The sequence below is a fragment of the Cyanistes caeruleus genome, chromosome 5 (assembly GCF_971803275.1).
Source record: "Cyanistes caeruleus chromosome 5, bCyaCae1.hap1.1, whole genome shotgun sequence".
NCBI lineage: Eukaryota > Metazoa > Chordata > Aves > Passeriformes > Paridae > Cyanistes > Cyanistes caeruleus.
Window position 1 is genome coordinate 62,356,811 of NC_141705.1, and position 9,004 is coordinate 62,365,814.

The following is a 9,004-nucleotide window of genomic DNA, read 5'->3' on the forward strand; positions in this document are numbered from 1 at the left end:
GGTTTTCTGTGGTGATGTTGTGACTCAGCCTGTGAGCCTCAGCCTGTGTCTGCAGCCCAGACAATGCTGTACAGTCCCAGCCCCCTCATCCTTCCCTCATAAGAGAGGTGATCCAGTCCCGTAATATCTTCATAGCCCTCCACTGGACCTGCTCCTGGAGCTCCATGTCTCTGTTATCCTGAGGAGCCCAGAACTAGACACAGCACTCCAGATGTGGCTCAGGAGGACTAAGTAGAAGTGCAGAAGTGCTGTGCTCCAGCCTGACTGTGCCACTGCTGCCATTTACAGTCAATAAGCAAATTATGCCTGGCAGGGAAGGACACTTGACTCAGAAAGGATTGATGTATCTCAGGAAGACGGGAAGTATGGCATTTCCCTAACAATCTGTTAACTCACCAAGTTCACCAACACAGGTGGGAGGTAAGACAAAGACATCACATTTAAGCAATGTCCACCAGCAAAAATTTTTAAAGACTTTAACCCCTATACTGAAAAGCATATGTAGATTGATTACAGTAGTTGAGAGAACTCTTACCCTAACAGGGCCTTTGCAAACTGATAGCTGAGCTAGAATTCCTAAGGTTTAGATCAGATACCTAATAATAGCCTTTGAGAGTCCTCCTCTTTACACTGCTACACGTGCCCCTGACCACTTGGGGTTTCTGCCTGCACAAATAAATGATCCTGGGATCCTATAGATCAACTGTCATGTGGTTGAAGGATAGTGGTTTGAACAACCCATTATTATTCATATAAAAACAAGAGGCTAGAGTAAATTAAAAAAGCATTAAATAGTCCTGAGTTCATAGCAACTTCAGTTACAGTGTCCATCTTAATTTTTGCCACTCCCTTCCCCTCTCCTGGACCAATCCTTAAGACTGTAGAGATGTTCCTCCACCCTGTAGTCCCCTTCTGAGAAAGGATGATTCCATTTATGGTCTCAAATAATTCATTCTGTCAAAGAAGAAGAGTAATTTTATTGAAGGAAGATTAAAGGGTGGTGGGAGGAGGTTATGCCACTCTCAGGTTCCTACTGTCCCTTGCACAAAATTGTTCCTTCTTGCCCCCAGAATGTAAAATGTGTTTGCCTAAGGAGAGGAAGCACAAGCAAGCCCATCTCTATAAATCCAATGATCAAAGAAGTAGAGAAATGCTAATTCTAATGGGGGGTACTCTGATTTGGGCTTTGTATAGTTTGCTAAAAGGTGAATTTAAACAGCTGGGTTTAGGGTCCACACCATAGGGTCTGCCAACAGGTCATTTATTTGATTTTGTTCTGGGTTATGCCAGGAGGACCAAAGTGAATCAGAATTACATCTGAGGTCTTCAAGAGCTCTTCACTTCTTTTATTTCAACAGCTAGGACTTTAAATGGAAGACTCAACACACCACCTAGTGGCTGATGACATTCCTAGTCTTTAGTACTCAGCTAATTTTAAATGAACACCCCCAACACCTTGCCAGTGAATTTACCTCACGATGCTGCCAACAGCCACCATAGTTCATGTTTTGTTAGTGCTGAGACACACAGAACCTCCATGGAGAACACAGCTGACCCCTGAAACAATGGACTTAGTGTAAACAACATAATTTAAACCTGAGAGCTTAAATTTTGTCTCAGATGTGGACGTTTTTATGTGAGCTGTTTCAGTGTGGTACTGGAAATTTCATCACTTCTGCTATTCACTTGAAGCAATAAAGGTGTTGATTAGATCCTTACATTTAATCCAGAACAGACTATTCCTGGATATTCCTTTTCCTTTCTAATATATTTGGAAACCAGCAAATATAATTGAATTTATTTATCATAACAGAACAGATTAAAAATGTTTCTTGCTATAAAAGCATTTTTTGAAAAAGCTTTTGCTTGTCTTCTTTTGCAAGGACAAGTACTTTTAATATGCTCTTCAAATGTGCTCAGTGAATGAACATATAAGAGCCTAAATCCACAGCTATTTTTATTTAGCAGATGTAGAATTTTCAAAGAAAGGGTATTCTGAAAATAGTTGCAAGTCTCTGGACTCAGCATTTCAAGAGTAGATATTTCTGTTGTCTCCTGAAGGAATATTTTAACATGTTAGTCCAGTGAAAATGCAGAGTGTTCAGTATCTAAAAATTGTGTGTACTAGGTTTTAAGTTAAAGAACAAATTAGGGGGGGAAAGTGTAAGTCTAAGGTTGTCTCATTTACTTTTTTTTTCTGAAGGGATCAAAAAGTTTCTAGGTGATTTAATGACAAGTAGTTTAAAAACACTTTTAGAATTTCTCTAAAGCTTTTTTAAAAGCTTTGCAGAGATACTGTACTTCTGACTTCTTGTGGGGCTTTGGTGTGAGGCTTCACATCCTTCATTTTTGCAGGAAAATGTCCTGTGCTTTTGCAAGGGAAAGTTCTACTATTTCCAAGACTTGGCTCTGCGAGTCTTAAGGAGAGTTTGATCCCCCACTAATGTATTCCTTTATGACAAAATGCAGAGGGCAGAAATGCTGGAGCAGCAAAGAACAGCTTTTTGGAGGTGGAGTTAAAGGACCCTGTATGTCAGATTGAAAAAGCAAGTGTTAACACGCCCTGTTTACATCACAAAGTCAAATTGCACTGAAATGAAGTTTTGACACAGATGCTTTACTGCCATTTACCAGAATATGCATTTCATATTCACTTCCATGCCCTTGTTCTTGTCAAAACTATAAAACAAAAAGCTTTCTGAAAATTAAAAGCAATAAAACTTTTATAATTTCTAGTTTGTGCTTGGATGTTGTCCTCATTCCATGCCTGGAACGATCTTTGTGCCTGTCTGCATAGCTCATGTGACAACTCAGTAACTTCTGCATCAAGAGCTTGGCATGTCACAAACCTTTCCCCTGCCCCGGAGTACACCCAGCTAGCCCTGCGTCCACTGGGAGGGGAAGGAGATTCGACAAGGATAAGGTAAAAGACGAAGGAGGCTCTTTCTTCTGGGACACTCCACAGTTTATTCTTGGAACGTACTCCAGGGGAAAAAGAGTGGGAAAAATGGCAGGGACTTGTACACTGGGGGGAAAAGGGGGAAGTGGGGGGGGAGAACAGAACGGCAACCAATGGGAGACAACCAAAGGGGAGGGGCAAGGGGAAGGAACCAAAGGAGCCAACACACCACAAACCCAGTGGGGAGCAAAAGGGAAGAACCACTCAATGCAAATACAATAATCATCTTAGTGCAATACGACATCTCCCCCTTTTTAATTATATAAAGTTAAAAGAAGGGCGTTGGGCTTATTCTGATTCAGAACATAAATTTGTCTACCACCCCGCAAATCCCTAGCCTTTGAACAATTCACTGAACCAGTCTGTGCAAACAGGATGGCAAGTGGGATAGGGCTCATCACAAGGTTGAGTGTGAGGTAAGCTTTCTCTAAAAAGGAAAAACAAACATTTTTAAAAGCATGTTAAAAGTCAGTGTGTGTTTGCCAGAAAGTAACCAGATGCTAAGAAGGTTTCCTCTCCCATTTTCTGCCTGCATCAGCTTTTGAAAGTGACTGCCACTTGTTTTTCATCCCCTTCTGCTGGAGCTGGATTTTTGGGAACAAAAGGTTTTACCCAATTTTGGGGTATCGAACACGGGCCTGCAGGGGTGGACACAAACATGTAGCTACACCCCCAGGTGACAAGTTCATAGGGGCCCTTGGCCTGCCAGGTTTCAGGGTCTCTGATTAAGACTGGTGGACACTGTGACAACTTAAACTGATCCCTGCTGTTAAAGTGACCACCATAGGACTCATATTTTCAAATGAACAATTCAGAAAATTGATGATAAACATAGCTTTGGAAAGCTTTTGTTGTGGTGACATCCACACTGTTGCACTGCTCTGTCTGGCCAGAACTTGTTTGAGCATCTGGTGGGTATGCTCAGTCACAGCTTGACCTGTGGGGGAGTGAGGGATAGTAGTCTTATGTTCCACTCCCCACTGCTGGACAAATTCAAGGAACTCCTTGGATTTATACGCTGGGCCATTGTCAGTTTTAATTTCCCTAGGGATCCCCAGCACTGAAAAGGCCTGTACCAAGTGTTGTTTGGCATGTGCAGCCTTTTCCCCTTCATGGGCAGAGGCATAAACCACACCTGAGTATGTGTCAATGCTCACGTGTACACACTTGAGGCGGCCAAAGCTGGGAATGTGTGTGATGTCTGTCTGCCACACTTAGCAGCTCCCAAGGCCTCAGGGGTTAACCCCAACACCCAGTGATGGCTCAGCCTGGAGCTGGCAACTGGGACAGGTGGCCACAATGGCTTGAGCCTGACTCGATGTAAGTTGGAACTGATGGATCAGACCTGGCACATTCTGATGGTATTGCTGGTGGCTCAGCTTAGCCTGTTGGAAGATGTCTGAAAGACATATGCTTTCGGCTGTGGCTGCTAGGGAGCCTGTTTTACCGTCTCCTTCTATGATTTTGCCTGGCAAATCAGTATGTGACCTCACATGCATCATATAGAAAGGATGCTCTCGAGTTGAAACTAAATAAATTAGTTTTGAGAGCAGCCTAAAGAGATCCTCGTTCTCAATGTCTCAATGTCACTGCTCTACCCTGGACACTACCCCTGCCACATAGGCTGAGTCAGTGACTAAATTCATTGTCTCTGAGAACTTCTCAAAGCCTCTCATGGCCGCAGCCAGTTCCACTACCTTGGGTGACCCCTCCATACACTCAACATCAGCTTCCCAGTTCTGAGTCTAGGGGTCTCTCAAAGTCATCATCGACTTGTGGGATGTCCCAGATGCATCAGTGAACACTATAAGAGCTTTGAGCAGCCTGCGGCTCCTTTTCTCAGGAGGAATGAGGTGGAATTCCTCATTAAACAATTTGTGTGATAGGGCGTGGACTGAAATTTGTCCACTGTAGCTGTCCAGAGCTAACTGGAGGTTAGCATTGCTCTGCAGCAGGTGCTTGACCATCTCTTTGGTTAACCCTCCTTTCTTTCGCTCCTCAGAAAGTTTTACCAGGAGGTGAATACACACAAAGTCACAACCAGACAGTTCCCTCAGCCTCACTCTGGCTTTTTGGATCAGCTGAGCCATCAGTTCTTGTGGCTTAGTGATGGTTTTGGATCGTTGGTGGGAGAGGAAGACCCACTCTATGATTAAGAGTGAACCTCTCTGCCCTTTGATTCATTGGAATATTAACCCATGAAACTGTGGTAGCTTTCCCAGGACAATGAATTTGAAAGGTAGCTCAGGCTTATTGTGATGAGCCTGTCTCTCAGTGAAAGCCCTTTGTGCCTTTTCAATTGGGGTTTTTGCCTCTGGGGTCAGTTCCCTGGGAGAAAGCAGCTCTCTCTCCCCCTTCAATAAATTGAGAATTTATTGATCCAGGCCCTCATTGCTGAGACCTAGCCATGGCCTGACCCAGTTCAAGTTTCCTGCACAGGGAATGGAGGTTTTGGGATCCGCTAGGGTTTTGCGATCACTAACAATTTCCAATTTCTGTGGAACAATGATTTGCACAGTGATCTCTAAGCCCGGGTTCTTCCAAGGTGGCATCCTTTGAACTTTGTCTTAAGTGGTTAAGACTTTAACCACTAGGGCAAGTGTGTGTTGAAGTATAGTGTCGCTGGGGGCGCACACAAGCACATCATCCATGTAGTGTAGCATGATGGCTTCCCTTTTTTTGGCATGCACTGGGGACAGCAATGAAGCCACATACCACTGGCAGATGGAGGGACTGCACTTCATTCCCTGAGGCAAAACTCTCCAGTGGTACTGTTTCATTGGGGTCTCCCGGTTGATCGTAGGAACCAAGAAAGCAAACTGAGGCACATCTGCCGGGTGCAGAGAAATCTGGAAGAAACAGTCCTTGATGTCCAGAATCGGCAATTGCCAATTTTGGGGAAGCATCATTGGGGAGAGCATCCCAGATTGAAGTGACCTGTCGCACTCTATTGGGAACAGTGAAGCACAACATGGACTCTCTTCTGGGTTGCACAAGAGAGCAAGTTTTATTATTCTAGATCTTTTATAGACAGGTCCAAGAGGTAAAACCCTCATTGGTCATTAAACCAACATGTGGACCTGATTTTCTGAGTCTGAGAGAGTTTTCAGTGAAAATTCCTTTTCCCAAGGGAAAGTCTCTTGAGAACATTTCTCTCCCAAGGACCATTTTTGTAAATAGTTTATGGTTCTCAGAACAATACTGTACAGCTGTGTTGTGTTTTCTCTTGTTCCACCAATGGGACTACAGAGGTGTTGTTCCCTTTACCAATCATGTTAAATCTGTATTGGAACACCTTGTAAAAGGGGCTGAAAGTTCCAAAAATAAAGCCCTTCTGATGATCCTTTCTGCTGTAGAACTGAACTCATGCTCCTTATTTTGTGTCCAGCAGCGACACCAACACATCACTATTATTGGACAATTAGGAACTACACCCCTTGACTGTTTCTTACAAGTAAACAACAAGGATCCAAAGAACACCTGCAAAGGTTGTTTTCCATCTCCAAAGAATGTTTGGATTCCTCTTTATGATTTCTCATGCCAGAGTGAGAACATTGTGTGACTTAGTTTTCACACAGGTTCTGTGCTCCTTGCCTGCTTTCAGCGTCCATACATGTCCTCAATTACTATGTTTATTTCATGGAGCTCCCGAAGGAGGTACCACTTAACCTTCTCTGGCTTCTTTATTACAAAGACCAGGGAATTCCAAGGGCTGGTTGTCTCCTCTATGAGGCCTTTGGCCAATTATTCCTCCACGAGGTCCTTGAGCACCTTCAGCTTATCCTTACTGAGTGGCCACTGATTTACCCAGACTGGATTATCATCCAGCCACATTAACTTTTGGGTAGGACGCTCCACAGTGGCCACTTCTAAAAATCCTGGTGAGTCTCAGGGATAATTAATTTGACTCCCCACTGGGACATGGTGTCTCTCCCCCACAGGGGACACTGTAGTCAGTGACAAACAGACAGACACTGGCCAGTTTACTGTCTGGCCCCTCAATTTGAACAATGCTCTTAGAGACTTTTGCCAATTTTACTCCTGTTTTGTGAGGTGCCTCAGGGAGGCAAAGATTTTGTTTCCGGTAACACTGTTAAAGTGAGACACATGGCTGTAAGCCAAGCTAGTGAATTTTGACCTCCTGCTTTGGGGGATGGGCCGTGTGAGCCCTGGATGAAGTTGTCCCACCCCAAACCCCTTGTGAAGGGTGGCCCAGGAGTTCTAATTGGGTTTGAGTCCCTGAGGGTTTCTACCTTGCTGTGTTCCTAATGGTCCCTGACCCTGAACTCCACTGTAGTCTGTTCCTCAAAACCGATCACCCTGCCTTTTTTGAGTGTTCTCTGTCTCTGTAAGAGTTTGTTCCCATGCTGAATAAATGATTTCATGAACAGAGGCCCACCTCATTCTTGTCCCATGCTGGTTCTCAGTAACTGTAGCTTCCCTGGACATGATCCTGCAGTGGCTGACTACAACATATGGTGGAAGAATGCAGACATCCAGTGAGGCACCAGAAGAACATCAAGACTGGCTCCATGGACACTCCGTAAGTCTCTGGCTGATGGCTTGAGAGCTGTCGAGACCCCCACCCTAGAAAGGAGGACTCGAGAGTACCTGGCAGGAGAGCCAAGCTGAGAGTGCCTCGGGCATGGGGGAAAAGGGCTTACGGAGGTAGGGGGGCCAAGAGACCAGACGCTGGGACAAACATCTAATATCACCCAACGAGATGTATTATGGACGGTTTTATTTTTTTTTTTATATACATGGGAAGGACCTTTATGGACGATACTAACATTATGGACGATTATGGACAGTATGGGTCTTCCTGTGGACTGTTTTTTTGGCTTCTGTGAAGTCCCTCTTTTTTTTTTTGGTGTATACCTCCCCATATCTTCTTCTCTTCTCTGTTCCTAAGGGCAGGACAAAGGGTGAAAAATGCCAAGATGGCTCGGGGCTGTTGCCGACTCCCTGTCACCCCTATGTCTCTGGTATCCCATCCCCTGTTTTCTTGAAGGGAGGCAAGGGACAGAGAACATCCAGAGTGATGTGGGTCTGCTGCCATCTGCCCACCGTTCTGTGTCCTCCTTCACCCCCTGTCTTTCCATATTCCCTGTTCCCTGACTGGGAAAGTCCGTCCCAGACCCTCCCCCCTTCCCAAGATGGCGCTGGCCACCTGGCTTGGGATCCCTTGTTTCCCGCCTTGCTCTTTCTTTTCCGGCTCCGAACCTTCCCGTCCCCCAGTAACTCCTGCTTTGGTCCCAGCCCTTTGTTTGGCTGCTCCACCTCTGGGGGCTGTGCCTTTTCCATTGTGGGCAACACCCCCTCTGGGGTAATCAAAACTGTAACCTGAGCTCCAAAGGCGGGTGTTTCACCAAGAACAGCTAAAGTGGCGACGCCCACACCCTCGGAACCAGAGCCGAAGCTGGAGATCTAAGAACTCTGCCCCTTGTGAGAGGAGATCTAAGAACTGCACCCTTCCTAAAAGAAAATCCAGAACTGGAAGAGACTGAACCAAAAAAACATTATGTTTTTATTAAGTACCATCACTGTATAATTTGCCCAGATGTTGTCTGAGATTTAAGTGTTTGTTTTTGACGTTGTTTTTGTTTGTTTGTTTAATGTGTTTTGTTGTTGGGTTTTTAGTGTCCCACAAAGCAAAGCGCGTGCTTTGTGGAGGAGTTGAGATTTTATAGTGTAAGTTTTAGGAACATTTTAATCTCCTAATTAAAACTTAAAAAAAAAACCAAAAGGAGCAATTGTTGTGAGGTGCCTCAGGGAGGCAAAGATTTCGTTTCAGATAAGCATTGTTATAGTGAAAGGCATGGCTGTAGGCCAAGCTAGTGAATTTTGACCTCCTGCTTTAGGGTCACTATACATTTTTCACGTAACTTGTATGCAATTTTTGTACCTGTCAATAATTTAGAAAAGGCAGGATGGTTTCAGTGCCAGCAGGGTCTAGCAATATTAAACAGAACATAAAAGACATGGTGAGAAGATGCTAAGCAGGGGACAAAAGAAGAATTCAAAAGCATAAACAAAGCAATAAAG